Genomic DNA, 23,783 nt, shown 5'->3' on the forward strand with positions numbered 1-23,783 from the left:
CAGGAATCTGCTTAAAGGATAGCCAAATGAAATTGCTGTATTTCATCTCAAGCATATTTTTTTTCTCTGAAATTCCAGTATTTCAAAATAGGGCCTCTGAACCTTACTTAATTCTCTTCCAGTTCAAAATGAGTTTACTAATTTCTAGGACTTCCTCAGACACTAAAGCAGATTTTTGCCTTCTTTTGTTTCAAGATTGTAACCCCAGTGACCTAGGGTCCCAATACTCAATTCCCAGACCTCCTTTAAACCATTTCTTCCAGATACCTAAATCTTAATAAAAATTCTAGTAGCATGCAGTATGTTTCAGAATTTCTCTGGTTTAAACAGAATATTTCCTAATCCTTGCCACTGTGCCCCTCCATACCTGCGTGAGGTTCTAGAGATAGAAACATGAACTCAAGCCTCATTCCCATGCTCACCTTCAGTGGATGCATCAAATACTCACCAACTACGTTACAATTGATTTACTGCATGTGTCAAAGCACAGTTGATTATAGGTTCTCAACAGGGATCTGGAAGGAAAATGTAAATCAGGAAAGTCCTCATTAAGTAGGAGCCATTTGAGTAGTCTTGGGGTAAGATTTGATTGGCCAGAAAAGTATGATGGTACTTTCAGCCTTAGGGATCAAAATGCACAAAGCCATAATTCAAAATTGCATGGCACATTATAGGAAATGGCAAGTACTTTTGTAATGAAGGAGCATAGGATGTTTGCAGAAAAGTTATTGAGATGAGCTTACAAATAATAGTTGAATACAGATTGAAGAGGGCCTTGAGTACCATAATAATGAGGTAGAGTCTTTTCAGCAGTGAGGACTTAATAGGTTTTCAGCAAGACAGTGATGTGAGGAATCTAGGAATCAGAAGGGAACTTTATAAAATAGTGATTATCCAAGATGAAATAAGAGTCTAAATTGGGTGGGATAAATAAAGATTCTTAGATAATGCCGTTTTGACCTTACTCTTGAAGAAAGATATAACTGAATTTAAGAGACAGTGGTGACTGGGGGAGAGAAGTTTTCTACGGCAGGCATAGTAATTGTAGTTGTTCTTTTGCAGTGTCTTCTTTGTTCCAATGTTCCTCACTCTTGCTATGGTCATGTCTACTCTTAGGGCATGGAGTGGACACTCTTAGCAGAGTTTGCAGTTTTCATACATGACTCTTGGAAAGAGGTAGAAAATAAGATTGGCTGGGGCTGGAATATGTTATTTCTTTATGAAAATAAAATGAACTCTGAAGCTCCATGAAGGTGGATGGGAATGGAAAATCTGTTGGAGAAGGAATGAGCCCAGAGGATTCAATGGGACCAAGACTCTGGGGAGGCTGGAGCAAGGGAGCAGGTGAGAGCCAAGATGAGCAAAATTTGATACTTTCATGGGGGTAAAAATAAAAAGAAAGTGGGTTCTATGACAATGATTCTTCCTACTATGAGCCATTCAGAGCAGGAACTCTGTCTCCACTATCACAGTCCTTGGCAACCAAGCACAAGGGCCAATAATTCTTAGTCCAGAAATGAAATAAAACCAGGAGAAATAACTAAATATTAGCTTTATCTTAAACATACAGACACCAAAATCATGGCAGAAGTTCAGTCTAAATTGCTATGAAAGGTGGCTATATAATTATCACAAAAAAAGTGCCACAGCAAAAACTCTTTCAGGATTCCAGTAGAAATCTCTCCCGAGCCATCTTATGAACTACCATTCTTTATAGTCATCCCTGGCTTTTGAGCCCAACGTGGTGCCTGGTCTATGTCTTGACTGTGGTAACAAGTGATAAAATTACAAATAACTAAACACACACACACACACACACACACACACACACACACACACACACGCACATAAGTACAAATAAAACCAGGGGAGTTTGAATTAGACAAGTAGATCGTACCAATGTCAATATCCTGGTTGTGATAGTGTATTATGGTTTTGTAAGACATTGTCATTGGGGAAAACAGAGTAAAAAGTGCCTAGAATTTCTGTATTCTTTTTTTTTTTTTTTTTTATGAGACAGAGTTTCGCTCTTGTCCCCCAGGATGGAGTGCAATGGCACAATCTCGGCTCACCGCAACCTCCGCCTCCCAGGTTCAAGCGATTCTCCTGCCTCCAGAGTAGCTAGGATTACAGGCATGCGCCACCATGCCTGGCTAATTTTGTATTTTTAGTAGAGACAGGGTTTCTCCATGTTGGTCAGGCTGGTCTCGAACTCCCGACTTCAGGTGATCAGCCTGCCTCGGCCTCCCAAAATGTTGGGATTACAGGCATGAGCCACCATACCCAGCTTGTATTATTTCTTTATTTTATTTTATTTATTATACTTTAAGTTCTGGGGTGCATGTGCAGAATGTGCAGTTTTGTTACATAGGTATACATGTGCCATGGTGGTTTGCTGCACCCATCAACCCATCACCTACATTAGGTTTTTCCTAATGCTATCCCTCCCCTAGCTCCCCACACCCCACACCCTGAGAGGCCCCAGTGTGTGATGTTCCCCTCCCAGTGTCCATGTGTTCTCTCATTGTTCAACTCCCACTTATGAGTGAGAACATGCAGTCCTTGATTTTCTGTTCTTGTGTTAGTTTGCTGACAATGATGCTCTCCAGCTTCATCCATGTCCCTGAAAAGGACATGAACTTATCCTTTTTTATGGCTGCATAGTATTCCATGGTGTATATGTGCCACATTTTCTTTATCCAGTCTATCATTGACGGATATTTGGGTTGGTTCCAAGTCTTTGCTATTGTGAATAGTGCCACAATAAACATGTGCACATGTGTCTTTATAGTAGCATGATTTATAATCCTTTGGGTATATACCCAGTAATGAGATTGCTGGGCCAAATGGTATTTCTAGTTCTAGATCCTAGAGGAATCGCCACACTGTCTTCCACAATGGTTGAACTACTTTACACTCTCATCAACAGTGTAAAAGCATCCCTATTTCTCCACATCCTCTCCAGCATCTGTTATTTCCTGAATTTTTAATGATTGCCATTCTAACTGCCATGAGATGATATCTCACTGTGGTTTTGATTTGCATTTCTCTAATGACTAGTGATGATGAGCTTCTTTTCTTATGTTTGTTGGCTGCATAAATGTCTTCTTTTCAGAAGTGTCTGTTCATATCCTTTGCCCACTTTTTGATGGGGTTGTTTTTTTCTTGTAAATTTGTTTAAGTTCTTGGTAGATTCTGGATATTAGCCCTTTGTCAGATGGATAGATTGCAAAAATTTTCTCCCATTCTGTAGGTTGCCTGTTCACTCTGATGATAGTTTCTTTTGCTGTGCAGAAGCTCTTCAGTTTAATTAGATCCCATTTGTCAATTTTGGCTTTTGTTGCCATTGCTTTTGGTGTTTTAGACATGAAGTCTTTGCCCATGCCTATGTCCTCAATGGCATTGCCTAGGTTTTCTTCTAGGATTTTTATGCTTTTAGGTCTTATGTTTAAGTCTTTAATCCATCTTGAGTTAATTTTTCTATAAGGTGTAAGGAAGGGGTCCAGTTTCAGTTTTCTGCATATGGATAGCCAGTTTTCCCAACATCATTTATTGAATAGGGAATCCTTTCCCCAGAGCCTATTTTTGTCAGATTTGTCAAAGATCAGATGCTTATAGATGTGTGGTGTTATTTCTGAGGCCTCTGTTCTGTTCCATTGGTCTATAGATCTGTTTTGGTACCAGTACCATGCTGTTTTGGTTACTGTAGCCTTGTAGTATAGTTTGAAGTCAGGTAGCATGATGGCTCCAGCTTTGTTCTTGTTGCTTAGGATTGTCTTGGCTATGCGGGCTATTTTTTGGTTCCATGTGAAGTTTAAAATAGTTTTTTCCAATTCTGTGAAGAAAGTCATTGGTCGCTTGATGGGGATGGCGTTGAACCTGTAAATTACCTTGGGCAGTATGGCCATTTTCATGATATTGATTCTTCCTATTCATGAGCATGGAATGTTCTTCCATTTGTTTGTGTCCTCTTTTATTTTGATGAGCAGTTGTGTATAGTTCTCCTTGAAGAAGTCCTTCACATCCCTTGTAAGATGGATTCCTAGGTATTTTATTCTCTTTGTAGCAATTGTGAATGGGACTTCACTCATGATTTGGCTCTCTGTTTGTCTGTTATTGGTGTGTAGGAATGCTTGTGATTTTTGTACATGATTTTGTATCCTGAGACTTTGCTGAAGTTGCTTATCAGCTTAAGGAGATTTTGGGCTGAGACAATGGGGTTTTCTAGATATACAATCATGTATCTGCAAACAGAGACAATTTGACTTCCTCTTTTCCTATTTGAATACTCTTTATTTCTTTCTCTTGCCTAATTGCTCTGGCCAGAACTTCCAATACTATGTTGAATAGGAGTAGTGAGAGAGGGCATCCTTGTCTTGTGCAGGTTTTCAAAGGGAATCCCTACAGCTTTTGCCTATTCAGTATGATATTGGCTGTGGATTTTTCATAAATAGCTCCTATCATTTTGAGATGCATTCCACCAATACCTAGTCTTTTGAGAGTTTTTAGCATGAAGGGCTGTTGAATTTTGTCAAAGGCCTTTTCTGCATCTATTGAGATAATCATGTGGTTTTTGTCATTGGTTCTGTTTATGTGATGGATTATATTTATTGATTTGTGTATGCTGAACCAGCCTTGCATCCCAGGGATGAAGCTGACTTGATCCTGGTGGATAAGCTTTTTGATATGCTGCTGGATTCTCTTTGCCAGTATTTTATTAAGGATTTTTGCATCGATGTTCATGAGGGATATTGGCCTGAAATTTTCTTTTTTTGTTTTGTCTCTGCCATGTTTTGCTATCAGGATGATGCTGGCCTCATAAAATGAGTTAGGGCGGAGTCCCTCTTTTGCCGTTGTTTGGAATAGTTTCAGAAGGAATGGTACCAGTTCCTCTTTGTATCTCTGGTAGAATTCATCTGTGAATCCGTCTAGTCCTGGACTTTTTATGGTTGGTAGGCTACTAATTACTGCCTCAATTTCAGAACTTTTTATTGGTCTACTCAGGGATTAGACGTCTTCATGGTTTAGACTTGGGAGGGTGTATGTGTCCTGGAATTTACCCATTTCTTCTAGATTTTCTAGTTTATTTGTGTAGACATGTTTATAGTATTCTCTGTTGGTAGTTTGTATTTCTGTGGGATCAGTGGTGATATCCCCTTCATCGTTTTTTATTGCATCTATTTGATTCTTCTCTCTTTTCTTCTTTATTAGTCTTGCTAGTGGTCTATATTTTGTTGATTTTTTCAAAACAGCTCTTGGATTAATTGATTTTTTTGAAGGTTTTTTTTGTGTCTCTATCTCCTTCAGTTCTGCTCTGATCTTAGTTATTTCTTGTCTTCTGCTAGCTTTTGAATCTGTTTGTTCTTGCTTCTCTAGTTCTTTTAATTGTGATGTTAGGGTGTTGATTTTAGATCTTTCCTGCTTTCTCTTGTGGGCATTTAGTGCTATAAATTTCCCTCTACACACTGCTTCAAATATGTCCCAGACATTCTGTTACATTGTGTCTTTGTTCTCACTGATTTCAAAGAACATCTTTATTTCTGCCTTCATTTCATTATTTACCCAGTATTCATTCAGGAGCTGGTTATTTAGTTTCTGTGTAGTTGTGCAGTTTTGAGTGAGTTTCTTAACCCTGAGTCCTAATTTGATTGCACTGTGGTCTGAGAGACTGTTTGTTATGATTTCCATTCTTTGGCATTTGCTGAGGAGTGTTTTATTTCCAATTATGTGGTCAATTTTAGAATAAGTGCAGTGAGGTGCTGAGAAGAATGTATGTTCTGTTGATTTGGGGTGGAGAGTTCTGTAGATGTCTATTAGGTCCACTTGATCCAGAGCTGAGTTCAAGTCCTGAATATCTTTGTTAATTTCCTGTCTCATTGATCTATCTAATATTGACAGTAAGTGTTAAGGTCTCCCATTATTATTGTGTGGGAGTCTAAGTCTCTTTGTAGGTCTCTAATAACTTGCTTTATGAATCTGGGTGCTCCTGTATTGGGTGCATAGATATTTAGGATAGTTAGCTCTTCTTATTGCATTGATCCCTTTACCATTACATAATGCCCTTCTTTGTCTCTTTTGATCTTTGTTTGTTTAAAGTCTGTTTTATCAGAGAGCAGGATTGCAACTCCTGTTTTTGTTTTTGTTTGTTTGTTTTGTTTGCTTGTTTTGCTTTCCACTTGTTTGGTAAATATTCCTCCATCCCTTTATTTTGAGCCTATGTGTATCTTTGCATGTGAGATGGGCCTCCTGAATACAGCACACCGATGGGTCTTGACTCTTTATCCAATTTGCCAGTCTGTGTCTTTTAATTGGGGCATTTAGCCCATTTAAATTTAATGTTAATATTGTTATGTCTGAATTTGATCCTATCATTATTATGCTAGCTGGTTACTTTGTCCATTAGTTATGCAGTTTCTTTACAATTTGGTATGTTTTTGCAGTGGTTGGTACCGGTTGTTCCTTTCTATGTTTAGTGCTTCCTTCAGGAGCTCTTATAAGGCAGGCCTGGTAGTGACAAAAGTCTCAGCATTTGCTTGTCTGTAAAGGATTTTATTTCTCTTTAGCTTATGAAGCTTAGTTTGGTTGGATATGAAATTCTGGTTTGAAAATTCTTTTCTTTAAGAATGTTGAATATTGGCCCCCACTCTCTTCTGGCTTGTAGGATTTCTGCTGAGAGATCCACTGTTATTCTGATGGGCTTCCCTTTGTGGGTAATCTGATGTTTCTCTCTGGCTGCCCTTAACATTTTTTTCCTTCATTTCAACCTTTGTGAATCTGACAATTATGTGTCTTGGGGTTGCTCTTACTGAGGAGTATCTTTGTAGTGTTCTCTGTGCTTCCTGAATTTGAATGTTGGCCTATCCTGCTGGGTTGGGGAAGTTTTCCTGGATAATATCATGAAGAGTGTTTTCCGACCTGGTTCCATTCTCCCTGTCACTTTCAGGTACACCAATCAAACGTAGATTTGGTCTTTTCACATAGTCCCATATTTCCTGGAGTCTTTGTTCATTCCTTTTCATTCTTTTTTCTCTAATCTTGTCTTCTTGCTTTATTTCATTAAGTTGATCTTCAATCTCTGTTATCCTTTCTTCTGCCTGGTCGATTTAGCTACTGATACTTGTGAATGCTTTACGAAGTTCTTGTGCTGTGTTTTTCAGCTCCATCAGGTCATTTATGTTCTTCTCTAAACTGGTTATTCTACTTAACAATTCGTCTGACCTTTTTTCAGAGTTCTTAGCTTCCTTGCATTGGGTTAGAACATGCTCCTTTAACTCGGAGGAGTTTGTTATTACCCATCTTCTGAAGCCTACTTCTGTCAATTCGTCAAACTCATTCTCTGTCCAGTTTTGTTCCCTTGCTGGCAAGGAGTTGTGATCTTTTGGAGAAGAAGCTGGTTTTTGGAATTTTCCGCCTTTTGGTGCTGGTTTCTCCCCATCTTCGTGGATTTATCTACCTTTGGTCTTTGATGTTGGCGACCTTTGTATGGGGTCTCTAACAGTCAGGCTCCTCTGCTGCAAGTCTGCTACAGTTTTCTGGAGGTCCACTCCAGACCCTGTTTGCCTGGGTGTCACAAGCAGAGGCTGCAGAATAGCAAAGATTGCTGCCTGTTCTTTCCTCTGAAAGCTTTGTCCCAGAGGCACACCTGCCAGATGTCAGCCAGAGCTCTCCTGTATGAGGTGTCTGTCAGCCCCTACTGGGAGTTGTCTCCCAGTTAGGATACACGGGGGTCAGGGACCCACTTGAGGAGGCAGTCTGACCCTTAGCAGAGCTCAAAAGCTGTGCTGGGAGATCCACTGCTCTCTTCAGAGCCGGCAGGCAGAAACATTTAAGTCTGCTGAAGCTGCAGCCACAGCCGCCCCTTCTCCCAGGAGCTCTATCCCAGGGAGATGGGGGTTTTATCTATAAGTCCCTGTCTGGGGATGCTGCCGTTTTTTCAGAGATGCCCTGCCCAGAGAGGCAGTCTGGCCGCAGTGGCCTTGCTGAGCTGCAGTGGGCTCCACCTAGTTCAAACTTCCAGTTGTCTTTGTTTACACTATGAGGGTAAAACCACCTACTCAAGCCTCAGCAATGGCAGACACCCCTCCCCACACCAAGCTGGAGTGTCCCAGGTCGAGCTCAGACTGTTGTGCTGGCTACGAGAATTTCAAGTCAGTGGATCTTAGTTTGCTGGGCTCTGTGGGGGTGGGACCTGCCAAACCAGACCACTTGGCTCCCTGGCTTCAGCCCCCTTTCCAGGGGAGTGAACTATTCTGTCTCTCTGGCATTCCAGGCACCACTGGGGCATGGGGGCGGGGGGGGGGGGGAACCTCCTGCAGCTAGTTCAGTGTCTGCCGGGAACAGTTGCCCAGTTTTGTGCTTGAAACCCAGGACTCTGGTGGTGTAGACACCAGAGGGAATCTCCCGGTCTGCAGGTGGCGAAGACTGTGGGACAAGTGCAGTATCTGGGCTGGAGTGCTCCATGCCTCAGGCACAGTCCATCACAGCTTCCCTTGGGTAGGGGAGAGAACTCCCCAACCCCTTGTGCTTCCAAGGTGAGGCGATGCCCCACCCTGCTTTAGCTGACCCTCCATGGGCTACACCCACTGTCCAACCAGTCCCAATAAGATGAACTGGTTACCTCAGTTGGAAATGCAGAAATCACCTGCCTTCTGTGTCAATCGCACTGGGAGCTGCAGATTGGACCTGTTCCTATTCAGCCATCTTGCCAGCAATCCATATTATTTCTTAAATACTTACTTGCATGCAAATCTAAAATTATCTCAAAATAATTTTAGTTTTTACAAATGAGTCATTGAAAAATTTTTGAAAATCACCTTTCAAAAATTGGTTGAGATGAAGTAGCCACTTTGACAGACCAGTTCGATGGTGCTGTTCTGAGAGTCTTTCATGGAAGTCTGCCTAGAGCCTTTCAAAGCTTTTCTAAGCACACAGTTCCCTGCATCACATTCCTTTTGCTTGAGACAGCTAGAGTGGGTGTTTGTTTTTGTTATCTGCAACTGAACCCTCATGCTGATGCCCTGTTACTTCATAGTTCCATCACAGCTTTCTATCTTAAGTGGGATGTCCTCAGTTTAAAAGTCTAAAACTGTCCAGAGATAGTTAGCTAAAGCACAGAATGGTCAGTGGGCCTCTCTCAGCTAGGACCCTCACAGGTATTGTCTGAAAGTGAAAGAAAAAGCGGGAAGAAACAATGGGGTCTTGGTTATGGGACATTTTTAGTGATTTTGCTGCTGCAGAGATTGGGGTATTCATGATAGTATAGGTTAAAAGTCCCAAGGAAACTTTAGGAAAACCTGAGCAGTATTTCAAATTTCTAATACATTTAAATCCTTTGGAGTTTTAATGGAGACTTGCTCTTAGTCAAAAACTTGGTGAGATTGCATTGTGTTTCCCATAGGAAATTAAAAGCAGCTGAGAGATTTTTTTTAAGCTCCTATCTATCCTCCTCTCCATTTCTCAAAGGTTTAAGAAATTCCCCTCATAGTAAATAGAACGACAGAGAAGTGTCCCGGACCCAAGGTGAATGAATTTGCTAGGCCATGGTCAGGCGCTATTGCAGCAACTGGAGTTGGGCAATGCGGCGCTCATGTTTAGAAAGTGTGAAGCCACAGCCACAGAGCTCTAGGGTAGAGCTGTCTTCTCAGTGGCGCTAGCCATCCTGTGCTCTGCCTCCTTTTCCCTTTCTCCCCACCCACCTTTCATCATCCTCAGAAGCCCATGTGTGTGAAAGGCAGCGGAGGAATGTGGGTGGGTTGACTTGTATAATTAAATCCATGTTGCATCGTGTTCTTTAGAATTAATAAGGAATTCTTCCCATTGAAACTCACCATGACATCTTCCCTCTGACTCAGATTTCTTTTTTGCTTTTCTCTTCTTTCCTTGGCTAAAAGCATTAGACATGGGGCTATGGTTCAAATTAGCATGCTACATGTCTCTTCTCTCTGTCTTTGCTTAATTGAGCTTTTCTGTTCAGTGAAAAGTGTAGTTTGTTTATATTTCATTTTTCTTAAATTCCACTTATCTGTCTTTGTCCCTTTTCTTTCTTCTTTTAGAAAACTTAGGAAAAGAGAAAACAAGAGAGTTTTTCACCTTGCGTATGACTGTAAGGTTGGAGAAAGTGCACTGCTGGCCAAACCTTGACGATCCAGGTGTTGTTCTTTGAGGTTCTTTGTTCCCTGGATCTTCATATCCTGACACCAGGAAAACTGTGCTCTCATATACTTATCCACTGAGGCCAGGAGAGCTGTGAGACGGGGAGAAATAGTCAACAAATGGTACTTCTAAATTCCTGGGTCATGTTGCGAAACGCCTTTTTATTGGGGGTAATAATTTGACTTCATTTCCTTATAAAAGTGGATTTATGTGATGGATATGTGATATATATTTTTTGCCACCGTTTTTGCAGGATAATGGTTGTATCAGTTAGGATTAGATTCAACTGTGAATAACATAAACCCAAAATAACAGTGGCTTAAACCTGATAAAAGTTTTTCTTTCTGCTCATGTAGAAGAACAGCTGTAGCTGTCCTGGGCTAGTGTGGTGGCTCCACTCCATGAAGGCTTTCTCGGAGACCCAAAAGAAAGCAGCTCAGGGTGTCACCCTCAGCTTCACGGTCCATATCGGCACTTATTATGTCATCTTCAGAACAATCTTACAAACCCTCTGGAAGAGTCCATCTCCCTCCTTTACAGGCTCCTGACTTTTGACCACATGGAGGGTCTCAGTTTAGTTTCATTCATGAGATTCAGGGTCATGGCACATATTTGAGTCTGAGCTGTGCTACCTATTGTGCTGCAAATCTGGGCAAATCACTAAACTTCTATGCATCTATATTTTCATCATATGGAAAATTTAAATTATAATGTATAACTCCTAGAGCAGTATAGTATAAGGATAAAAGACAATATGTAAATAAAAATTGGTCTTCTGATTAGCATGAAAATGAATATCATTTTACAGTTTTTAGGTTTCTTATTGAGCATTTTTTTTTATTTTTAAAGAAAACCAATCCCATATTTAGAGACTGGTGATTTTTTTCTTGGTGAGAACATCCTCAAAAAATGGGCTTTATGTCCCCTACAAGCCCTTCTCCCAAGTGGAAAGAAACCTGATGTGCAGTGGGACAACTTCATTGTTTGTTCCACCTCCAATGAGGCTTTCACTATAGGTTTCATCTATGGGGGATATGGTGGATTTATGGTCAATATGCACTACCCTCTCCTTCCAGTGGAGTGTTTTTTAAACTGTGGATCGAGAGATCCATTAGATGATAATGAAGTCATTTTAGTGTATCATGACCAGTATGTTTGAATGAAAAAATAGAATGAAATAGAATACAATAGTATAGTTAGAAAAAAATTAGGCCATATCACAACTAATCAATGTAAGTTTTTCATCAAACACGTTTCACATATATGTGCATACACATGTATGTGTATTTTAGGTTATGAAGTAAAATGTGTTTCTTCAAATGGATCATGAGTTTTGAGATAGAATAATAAATTGGGAGGAATTACTCTACCTGACATAAAAGCAGACTATATAATCACAGTGTTTAACACAATGTGTTCTTGGCAGAGAGATAGACACATTGATCAATGGAACAGAATAGAGAACTCAAAAATAGACCCCCATATATAAGCCCAACTGACTTTTAACAGAAGTGGGAAAGCAATTCAATGAAGAAGAAATCAATTAGCCTTTTCAATTCAACTTGGCCTTGTCAAAAAGTGGCCCAAATGGGTAGACCTCTCATTTGCATTCTAAGTAGCAGCAAGAAGACAAGAGATGCCTCCACGCATGCCAGAGGTCTTTTAAGAAAAACATCCAGGAGCAGCCACAATCTTTAAGCTGAAGTCTCATTGGCTGGAACTTAGTTTCATGGCCATACCAACTGTAAGAAAACCTGAGAAATTCATCTTCCTTCTGAATAGTCACATGCCTGGCTTAAATGTCTATTATTATATATAAGTAGAATAAGATCGATATTGGGGCATAGTTAACTATGTCAGTGTTACACTGTTGTTTAGATTTATCCAGAGATGCTGTGCAAGTGCAGCATTCCATCTCTCCAGAACACACAAACAATCTTTCCACAGCACATATTTTATCCCCTGGTTAAAAACCTCAGATGCCTCCAATGCACATAGGGTAAAGACCAAACTCGTTTGTACAACATTTAGATTTTTGAACATTTAGCTCAAGCCATATTTCTACCCATCACTTGCCCACTGCATTCTCCCAAATGCTAAGACTCTCTGCTACCTAAATGTTCCTGCTCAAGTTCTCCCCTTGCCTGGAATGCATTCCAACTCCTGCCCCACTCCATATATCTGACCGATGATGCCTCATCCATGCAGACCTTTATCAATCATTATCCTCTCTCTCTTTCTCTCTTTCTCTCTCTCTCTCCTGCCCTTCCTGACTCCTCAAGCCAGAGGAAGTACCTGTTTCCTTCTCTAGGCCTCATTAATTCAGACGTACACTGACGATGGCACCACCCCGTGTCTTTGTTGTTGTGATATTTTTGTTTTGCTGCAGACTAGAGGCTCCTCCAACACAAGACCTATCATCCCGAATTCTGTTGCCACAGATCTCGGGGTCCCTCCATACCCTTAAAATTCATCATTGAATTATTGAGAGGTTTCTCAGCATCAAAATATTGACAGAAAGAAAATAGTATCTATTTATGACAGGTGTGCTCTGAATGGGCAAAGCTGTTATTTCACAGGTTGAGTTTTGAAGAAATGATCTGTGATGAGAACCGTTTGAGAAAGCTAAGGTGAAAGAATGATTTTTGACATCTGGAGATCCCTATTTCATTGTCATGAGTGAGCCACACTCACAGTAGACCACAGCAAAGTCAATCTCCTTAGACCCCATGGCCCCTTATTAGGAATATCTGCCCGCTTGAAGGAGAGAGATGTCTTTTGATTTCAGCATGCAAAGACACAGTAGCAAGGACAACTTTAACAATATCATTTCTCTAGTTACGTATTTGGAAAATAAGTCTTCTCTCTAAGGAAAAATATACATTCTATTCTTGGAAACTCTGCCTTCTTTTTTTGTATGAAATGCCAGGTGACATTCAAGTATGGTCCCACCCTACTCTTTTTTTTTTTTTTTTTTTTGAGACTGAGTCTCACTCTGTTGCCCAGGCTTGAGTGCAGTGGCACAATCTCGGCTCACTGCAAGCTCCGCCTCCTGGGTTCACGCCATTCTTCTGCCTCAGTCTCCTAAGTAGCTGGGACTACAGGTGCCTGCCCCCCATGCCTGACTAATTTTTTGTATTTTTAGTAGAGACGGGGTTTCACTGTGTTAGCCAGGTTGGTCTCGATCTCCTGACCTCCTGATCCACCCGCCTCAGCCTCCCAATGTGCTGGGATTACAGGTGTGAGCCACCGCTCCCGGCTGGTCCCACCCTACTCTTAATTGGCCCTCCTGAGCTGCAGTTTCTTAAACTGTGAAATCTAGCTTCTCTACTGTGGATGATTTGGGTTACCAGATGTGTATATGTTCCTTTATATTTCCCTGCCTTTCAATTACATCAGGTTATATGATATTTTAAGCAATGAACTGTGAACAGAAGTGTCAAGATAGATATCATTCAGAGTGTCCCAGTCTTTCTCTTCCCATAAAGAACATGTGTTTGAGATGATATAGTTACAAGGTGAAGGAGGATTTTACATATGCAGGAAATACGTCTTTACTTTGTTAAGCCCCTGAGATTGGGGAGTTTGTCTGTTGCAGCGTCTAGGATTAATAATTATACTAACATACTGAGAGTGTGAAGTTCTTAGTAGGATTAAACAGGTTATTTCCATACAAGCATGAGCACAGTGTCTGAGAGACACTGTGACATCAGTCACTGTGAAGTAAGATGGTCATTAAGATGGATAAATAATTTTACAAAATCCAATAGTTATATTGAAAGAAAAAATGCATGGAGAACAGAAAATCTTGGTTCTAGAGTTGTACAATTTCAGACTTGGACTTAGAAGCTATTTAATCTAGTATTTTCCAAACAGTCTGGTTATAAACAACAGGTTCTTAAGCAGAAAATACAGATTTCTGGTCCCATCTCCACTTACAATGAATCACAATCTCTAGGGAAGAAGTGTTGATTTGAATTGTTTTGTTGGTTTCCAAATGGAAGGAAAGTGAGGCCCGGTAAGTTGATGACTTTTCTAGGGCCACAGAACTGATTATTGACATGTTGGAACTAGAACCCAGCTTCCACAGAGCTGCGTGCTTTCCTTCTGGGATTACATAATAATAATGTCCTAATAGACTGAGACCAGGACTCACTCTTTGTCCCTCTGTCTCTGATAAATCATGTCAAGACCTGCAAATGATTTTACCCCTTAACAATGAAAAGAAGATGTAATTTTTAAATTACCTTGGATGTACAGTGAAAGCAGCATTCCCATAATCAATCATCCAAAATCACAGGGTTATTTGGAGCTATTTGAAGGAAAGTAAATTGAAAACATGTTGTTAAACAATGCACTAAAGAGTTATCAAATCATAAACATCTAGATTACTTTAACATGTTGATTATTCCACATTTAGGGTCTCCTTACAAAGCAACTCTGGCCATGAAGAGACCTGGAAAATTCAATGAATCCCTTTCTAAGTTGTTAACTGTACTGAGTTGAATCATTTGGCTATGTGGGAACATATGTTAAAGTAAAAAAAAAAAATACTATATATTACATATATATTCTTTTTGGAGCTATTATTCACACTTTTCACTAAGCAGAAGACACAGAGGCCTGCTATTAGGACATGTCTCTGAGGATACAGAAATAGTTTGGGGAGTACACTGGTATAATATTGAACACATTAAAACCTATCTGGAGCTTTGGAAATCAAATATACAGACATTCCATAATGACTCTTGGGTTTTAGCATAATTCCTGAACCTGAAAATTCATAACTAAATAATGGCAGGACATTTATGACATAAAATGCCTTAAACCATTTGTTTATTATTATATGTGGATTTTGAGTTTTATGTTTAAGAAAATTGAAAGCCTACCCTTTCTTTTTTTTCCACTTTGGAAGAGTGATATACCAATTACCTTTGAGAGACTTTGTTTTTCTTCCTGGAAGAGAGCTAAACCAGGACTGAAGTTTACGTCAAGGAATCCATTTGGTTATCAAATCTGTGATCATGTGCTTTTGTTAAACTAAACCAAATTAAATTAATATTTGTTGAAAAATAAATGATGTAATTCGTGAAGAACTCTGTTTTACTCCCAGGATGGTGGCCTGTTTCTTCAAAGTAGCCTGTGGGAAAACAAAGTCTGAAATAATTATTTAAACTGAAAAGAGGAAATTGTTTTGAGTGTGACAGGTGTCTAGAGGGATCACTACCCTTGAGTGATCTTTGATCTTGGGGTTATCGTTATAAGACTAAATTATATATGCAATTTTCCTGAGACCAAATTCAATGACTGAACTCTAAAATTAATCTGGATATTATTTCTTCTTGGAGTTCTAAAACAAGGCCAGGGAAGATTAGAAGCCACTCATCTGACTGAGACGCATCCTCTGACTTTTCTTGGAATGGATTCCTTATGTGGACAAAATGTGATTTGAATTGCATCTGGTTACTGTTTTTAGAAAATTTTGTTGAAATTCAAACTGAGCCTGTGTACTGTGAGCTGATTTATCAGTGCCTGCCCATGTGAGAACCAGAAAGGAAATAGGAGGTGTAACTGTGGGGAGGTCGCTCTGGGGTCTTTCATCCAGCTTACCTATTAAAGGGGCAGGTCTCCAGGCCAGAAGGAGCAAATGCAGTACACTCCCAGAGGGAAAAGCCTTCTCTTGAGGCTCTGAGAACTGCTAGAGAAGAAACAACAGCAGCATGGTGGAACGAAGACAGAATTTGAAATCAAACACAGTTAAATCTTAAGCCTAACTCCACTATGTATGAGATATATGACTTTTTAAATTAAGTTTTGTAACCTCTCAGCCTCAGTTTTCCTACTGGCGAAATAGGAGTAATATTGCCTGCTTTGTTGCGATGTAAGAATTAACAGGGGACTTTATGCATAGTATCTGACATCTGGTAGGTCCTCAAAAATTGAAAAAAAAAGTACATCTGCAATCACCTCATCAGCAATTAACATATATTGAATATTTATTATGGGTCAAGCACTATACTCCTTTACCTCCTGTTGATATCTACCTGGACACCTAGCATTAGTGGATACTCAAAAATAAGTCATAAACTGACAAAATGATGGATGAGTCTCCTTTTCCTATTGGCTTTCTTTGGCTATGGAAGTGCAGATAGGCAAGACCAGAGGAGAAACGTCCACGTGTTCTGCTGTGGATCCCTCAGTGCACGCAAAGATGTGGGTTTCCAGAGGAACAGTCCCCTCATCACTTCAGTTTCCTCCTCTTAGGTGGATCACAATGCCCCGCTACTGGGGTAGTAGCCTTCATTTCGTGTACTGTGGTCTTGCTTCTTCTGAATCCAGAGGGCAAAAACTCAAACACCATCTAAAAACGTCAAGTTCTATTTTGCTTCAAGAGCTCCTGAGGGCTGGGCAGAGGTTTTGCAGTTTCACCACAGGCATTTACAAGGGCCGCACACTTTGGCAGAACTAAATCTCCAGATAGCCTAACCTCTCCAGACCTAGAATGCAGCTGAATTTTAGGGGTCGAGAAAGGGGGAGTTTCTGGGGGGTCCTGGAAAAGACTAAGTCAACCTTGGTTCATCATCATGCTATGCTAAACGCCCGCCCCACCCCCCGCCCTTCCATAGTCAGGGCTTGCTTGGTTTCTGGTTTCAAAATGAAATTTTCACATGGCCCAAATCCCAACCCACCCTAATTTAAAGAAACAGGCACTTGGCATGTGATACAGATAGATCAGCAGTTGCTCATATACAGCTGTGCACATCTGGCACACAGGTATGTGATTTTGCATGAAGATAAATTGTGTGGGGACCAAACGCACAGTTGTTAAACTAAAAATGAATCGCTTCTTGGAAGCAATCTTCCTGCACAGCAGGGCCTCTGTGTGAGCTTGATCCTTTTCATTAGGCCTTTCTCAGAAAGCGCAGTCTTCTCCAGAAGGCCCAAGATGGAGGAGGGGGCATGCCGACACCTGCAGTCGGCTCTTTGCTGCTCCCCTCAAACAACACTTGGACATAACCTCTGACTGCCATGATTGGAGAGACTTCCCAAGGGAGTTACTCAGAGCCCAGGAGAAAGGAAGAGGCCAGGTCCTTCGTTGTACTGCTTCACTTTCCATAAATAATGTTGCATTCAGGATCCTATGCTTCAGGGAGAGTTCTTTTGTATACCATTGCTGAAGGATCCTGGTGTATTACCAAACTTGGTGGACCAAGAAGTCTTCCTCCTTTGGGGGCCTCCTGGAGTCAGTGGTGTCTATCCCTGTGTGCACATCTTGCCTATAATTCACGTACTTGTAACTCATGGGAGCACTGCATGCTCAAATGCTGTTCAGATCAGCTGGCTCCACTTGAAGACGCTTTGCTGGCACTTTGGAGGAAACAGAAAGAATGAATCCTGCTGTAGGCAATCTCTTGGATTCCATGAAGCACCATACTGAATCAATGGGATCAATGACTAAGGCTGATATAGAATGTTCCATTCCAGGCTTAGTTTCACAATTTCAATAATAGGAAGTTGCTAGGTGTTACTAGGGGTTGGCACAAATGAATCAGTGACTTTGAAGGAGATTTTTCCCATCTGTCTTTTAGTGTGGTAATAATGTAAGCAAGGGTCTAGCAAATTTACTTTTATTATTATTTATCTCCCTATCCCACTCTGCCCTTAATTCTTTCCTCCTTATATATTTATTTATTTCTCAAAACAAACAACAAATCCAATAGGTGAAGGGAAAATTGCAATGGCTTCAGAGGGAAATATAAACTATACCTTATCCCACTTGAATTAGAGTAATAGATTAACTATAATATGTATTCTGCAGTATTGCATATGCTGTGTCTTTTGTCTGTTTATTTTTTTTACCCTTTCCTAGATTGGTAAACCCTAGATTATTCCTTATAGCTCAACTCAGTTCTCACCTCTTGTATGACTCCTTCTTACATAGGAGATAATTTTATTCTCTATGCTACTATTATACTGCATGCATACCTGTCTGCTTGCAGCACACCACTTTGTGATTGCCTGTTTCCATGTCTACTTTCCCACCACAATGTGGGCTTCTCCACAGCAGGGATTATCTATTTCTTTCTATTTCCAACACTGAGCCCTATTTTAATAAATATACATCTGGCAAATGAATACCAATGCTGTTCTTTCTTTTCCTGAATAACTTTGTTAGAACACCAGGTATTCTTCCTTTGTGAACTCCATGATAACCCAGGATGAGAATATAAAGGGTCCTCCATAAAGCTGGTTGGGACCTGACCCAGACAGCAAACAAAAAACAGCCCTATTCCGAGGTAGCCTGCAACTGCCAGAATTACCTGGGATCTGCCTCAGGGGGTCCTGGCAAGGGATAAAATAAGAAGAAACATGTGAATAAAAACAGGACTGATTATCTTTGTTCTTAAGGAAAAGAAAATGCAAGTATTTTCAGGCCTCAATGCTGAGACCAGGGTGAGAGTACAGAGGTGCATGTCATTGTGGGAGCTACCAGAGGTGTTTGAAACCAGCCACTGTAAGAGTTCCCTGGTGGGACTCTCAGTCCAGGAATCATCAATAGCAAAGTCTCCCAAGGATCTGTCTCTATCAGCACTCTTCATTTGCCCATTTGTCCAACCTTGCATTGGTGGTTTATAATTCTCTCGAATCCCAGAATGAGCAAAAGCTTTGAGTGAGGAGGTTTGTCTTTTGCAGAACCCAACATAAATTCTGTACTAATGTGGGAACAGAAAGCTGAACAGAACCAATAAGCATGTATAAATCTGCTGATATACATAATACATACATATAATATATATCACATATATATCATATGTGTGATATATATGATAAATCATACACACACATACACAGACACGCACACAATTTGCCAGCTGTTTTTCCATCTAGTTTTTATTATACGAATAAGACTCAAAAATACTTACCAAAATTAATGACTGATAAAATAGTCAATCTCCCTCTTCCTGGTAGAATAATGTTATCTTAGGGCCCAATAGTATAATAAAATCGCAATACTGGGATAGCTCAGAGAAGAAGGTTTCTAAGATGGGCTTCTCACAGTTTCTTGCCTTGATTCTGAAAATGCTGGTGCTGCTATACCTTGCTCCCCTGTCCCTGTTCTTCACATCTGAGCTCCTGTTCTCTCCCACCCAGCCTCTATGGCAGGATGCCCCGAAGCAGCCTGCTTCTCTCCCCTCATGATCTGCATGGCGGCCAGGTACCAGCACATCGAGGGACTGTCCTGTTCCTTACAATGTGTGGGAAAGACACAGACACCTGGAGGGAAGGGAAGAATCACACCACAGCTCTATGATGGCTTCTGTGGGAAAGTACATGTGGGAAATATAACCCTCTGTAGAGGTGACCAGAATGTTTAGTCATATAGAATTTTTTAATTGCTATGTCACCCAACCAAAAAACAGCCTGCATTTTCAACTGAGGGAATAAAAAGCCTAGTTGCTCTGGTGCAGGCAAATGATAACTTCCTGTGCACTTTCTCCTGGCCTCATCAGTGCCTCAGTACAAAGAAACTCAAAACTGTTACCAGTAGCTCAGGAAGGCAATAGGAAAAGAATGAAGATTAGGAGAGAAAGGAGCAACATACTAGACTTGGAGTTTAAAAGTTGGAATTTTACTCAATTTTTTACTCTGTTACTTCAAAAAAGTCCCTTCTCTATCTGAGCCTAAGTTTCTTTAAATATAAAATAAGAACAACTAGCCATACAATTCTAATATGCAAGTATTTTTTTATTTTCTCATCTTCTATGATCTTTAAAAAACTATTTTTGTAGAAACCGAAATTTGTGTTTCCATTGCTATAATTCTGGGTTTATATTTTTTCTTATTTACAGAAATTTTGTTCAGAAAGATATTTTCATGTTGGATTAACTTTCAACCAATGACCAAGTTTGCTCCCTAGAAGCCATATGAATCTGGGTGGGCCTTATACCCAAAACTAAGTCTGTTTTCATGTTTGTGTTACTGATCCATCTAGTGTAGGTGTTCATTAAATACTTGCTAACTAAAATAATCATCTTATAAAAACAACATTGACAAATGTTATTTCTAAAAGTTCAACCTGTAGTGAAAAATCCTCAACATCCTGTGGTTGAAAGCATCTGGTCCACTGTGAATTATTTTTTATGAATTAGTTCCAGGAGGCCTCCTCTGTTGACAAAAGATACTCATTATCAACCGGGTTTGCTGGGCTGGGACTATTTCGGGCATCTGTAAAAGTACCATCTTCCAGATTTACATGGCGTTTATGACACTTACCAATCATATCTTTTGGTCCAAATCACATCATTCTAAACCTCCAAAACTAGTCTCTTTCTTAGTAAATTGGGTGGCTATTGTAAGCTTCTTTCCTCTATTTCTGGGAATGCAAAAATCCCAAGGGCATATCAAGTACAGGGTATATTTGTAATCAGGTATTATGAAATCCTGCTTTGGATAGGGATGGAGTCAGTAGTTATCTATCCCTACTGGCTTTGATTAGTAGTTGAAAAAAGCAAGATAAATTAGCAGAAAAGCCCATGATGTGAAGTGCTTTTTGAAGAACTTATTTCCAACTCTAATCATATATGGCCCTGGTAACTTCTTACACCTGGAACTCAACTCCCAAAACACATATAGGTATTTGGTCCATTAAAGTAGGATGATATAGAGTTCGCTTTTTCTTTTTTTTTTTTTTAGGAGCCAACAGAAATATACATTTCATTTATTGTATTGGGAGCTAGGGAGGGCAGCAGGGATGAGCTTACACTTAACAGGACTGTCTTTTATATGGCACTAATTTTTTTTCTATTTTTTTTATTATTATACTTTAGGTTTTAGGGTACAGGTGCACAATGTGCAGGTTTGTTACATATGTATCCATGTGCCATGTTGGTTTGCTGCACCCATTAACTCGTCATTTAGCATTAGGTATATCTCAAATGCTGTCCCTCCCCCCTCCCCCCACCCCACAACAGTCCCCAGAGTGTGATGTTCCCCTTCTTGTGTCCATGAGTTCTCATTGTTCAGTTTCCACCTATGAGTGAGAACATGCGGTGTTTGGTTTTTTGTCCTTGCGATAGTTTACTGAGAATGATCGTTTCCAGATTCATCCAGGTCCCTACAAAGGACATGAACTCATCATTTTTTATGGCTGCATAGTATTCCATGGTATATATGTGCCACATTTTCTTAATCCAGTCTATCGTTGTTGGACATTTGGGTTGGTTCCAAGTCTTTGCTATTGTGAATAGTGCTGCAATAAACATACGTGTGCATATGTCTTTATAGCAGCAGGATTTATAGTCCTTTGGGTATATACCCAGTAATGGGATGGCTGGGTCAAATGGTATTTCTAGTTCTAAGTCCCTGAGGAATCGCCACACTGACATCCACATGGTTGAACTAGTTTACAGTCCCCCCAACAGTGTAAAAGTGTTCCTGTTTCTCCACATCCTCTCCAGCACCTGTTGTTTCCTGACTTTTTAATGATGGCCATTCTAACTGGTGTGAGATGGTATCTCATTGTGGTTTTGATTTGCATTTCTCTGATGGCCAGTGATGATGAGCATTTTTGCATGTGTTTTTGGGCTGCATAAATGTCTTCTTTTGAGAAGTGTCTGTTCATGTCCTTTGCCCACTTTTTGATGGGGTTGTTTGTTTTTTTCTTGTAAATTTGTTTGAGTTCATTGTAGTTTCTGGATATTAGCCCTTTGTCAGATGAGTAGGTTGCGAAAATTTTCTCCCATTCTGTAGGTTGCCTGTTCACTCGGATGGTAGTTTCTTTTGCTGTGCAGAAGCTCTTTAGTTTAATTAGATCCCATTTGTCAATTTTGGCTTTTGTTGCCATTGCTTTTGATGTTTTAGCCATGAAGTTCTTGCCCATGCCTATGTCCTGAATGGTATTGCCTAGGTTTTCTTCTAGGGTTTTTATGGTTTTAGGTCTAACATGTAAGTCTTTAATCCATCTTGAATTAATTTTTGTATAAGGTGTAAGGAAGGGATCCAGTTTCAGCTTTCTACATATGGCTAGCCAGTTTTCCCAGCACCATTTATTAAATAGGGAATCCTTTCCCCATCGCTTGTTTTTGTCAGGTTTGTCAAAGATCAGATAGTTGTAGATATGTGGCATTATTTCTGAGGGCTCTGTTCTGTTCCATTGATCTATGTCTCTGTTGTGGTACCGGTACCATGCTGTTTTGGTTACTGTAGCCTTGTAGTATAGTTTGAAGTCAGGGAGCATGATGTCTCCAGCTTTGTTCTTTTGGCTTAGGATTGACTTGGCGATGCGGGCTCTTTTTTGGTTCCATATGAACTTTAAAGTAGTTTTTTCCAATTCTGTGAAGAAAGTCATTGGTAGCTTGATGGGGATGGCATTGAATCTATAAATTACCTTGGGCAGTATGGCCATTTTCACAATATTGGTTCTTCCAACCCATGAGCATGGAATGTTCTTCCATTTTTTTGTATCCTCTTTTATTTCATTGAGCAGTGGTTTGTAGTTCTCCTTGAAGAGGTCCTTCACATCCCTTGTAAGTTGGATTCCTAGGTATTTTATTCTCTTTGAAGCAATTGTGAATGGGAGTTCACTCATGATTTGGCTCTCTGTTTGTCTGTGATTGGTGTACAAGAATGCTTGTGATTTTTGTACATTGATTTTGTATCCTGTGACTTTGCTGAAGTTGCCAATCAGCTTAAGGAGATTTTGGGCTGAGACAATGGGGTTTTCTAGATATACAATCATGTCATCTGCAAACAGGGACAATTTGACTTCCTCTTTTCCTAATTGAATACTCTTTATTTCCTTCTCCTGCCTGATTGCCCTGGCCAGAGCTTCCAGCACTATGTTGAATAGGAGTGGTGAGAGAGGGCATCCCTGTCTTGTGCCCGTTTTCAAAGGGAATGCTTCCAGTTTTTGCCCATTCAGTATGATATTGGCTGTGGGTTTGTCATAGATAGCTCTTATTATTTTGAGGTACATCCCATCAATACCTAATTTATTGAGAGTTTTTAGCATGAAGTGTTGTTGAATTTTGTCAAAGGCCTTTTCTGCACCTATTGAGATAATCATGTGGTTTTTGTCTTTGGTTCTGTTTATATGCTGGATTACATTTATTGATTTGCGTATGTTGAACCAGCCTTGCATCCCAGGGATGAAGCCCACTTGATCATGGTAGATAAGCTTTTTGATGTGCTGCTGGATTCGGTTTGCCAGTATTTTATTGAGGATTTTTGCATCAATGTTCATCAAGGATATTGGTCTGAAATTCTCTTTTTTGGTTGTGTCTCTACCAGGCTTTGGTATCAGGACGATACTGGCCTCATAAAATGTGTTAGGGAGGATTCCCTCTTTTTCTATTGATTGGAATAGTTTCAGAAGGAATGGTACCAGTTCCTCCTTGTACCTCTGGTAGAATTCAGCTGTGAATCCATCAGGTCCTGGATTCTTTTTGTTGGTAAGCTATTGATAATTGCCACAATTTCAGAGCCTGTTATTGGTCTATTCAGAGATTCAACTTCTTCCTGGTTTAGTCTTGGGAGGGTGTATTTGTCGAGGAATTTATCCATTTCTTCTAGATTTTCTAGTTTATTTGCGTAGAGGTGTTTGTAGTATTCTCTGATGGTAGATTGTATTT

General features: G+C 40.1%; 1 long non-coding RNA gene across 1 annotated transcript in view; it reads right to left on the reverse strand.

Annotated features, from left to right (window-relative positions):
* LOC116480326 (uncharacterized) overlaps nt 1-17,521 on the reverse strand; it is a 47,002-nt gene extending 29,481 nt beyond the window's left edge. The window contains exons 1-5 of the long non-coding RNA XR_009209359.1: nt 17,445-17,521; nt 15,763-15,850; nt 15,085-15,292; nt 14,400-14,464; nt 10,090-10,243 (exon numbers count right to left, since the gene is read on the reverse strand). This is a non-coding gene — a long non-coding RNA (uncharacterized LOC116480326). The remainder of the gene's footprint in view (nt 1-10,089; nt 10,244-14,399; nt 14,465-15,084; nt 15,293-15,762; nt 15,851-17,444) is intronic.
* Nucleotides 17,522-23,783: the final 6,262 nt, after the last annotated feature.

Source organism: Hylobates moloch, unplaced genomic scaffold, assembly GCF_009828535.3.
Source record: "Hylobates moloch isolate HMO894 unplaced genomic scaffold, HMol_V3 SCAFFOLD_13, whole genome shotgun sequence".
Lineage (NCBI taxonomy): Eukaryota > Metazoa > Chordata > Mammalia > Primates > Hylobatidae > Hylobates > Hylobates moloch.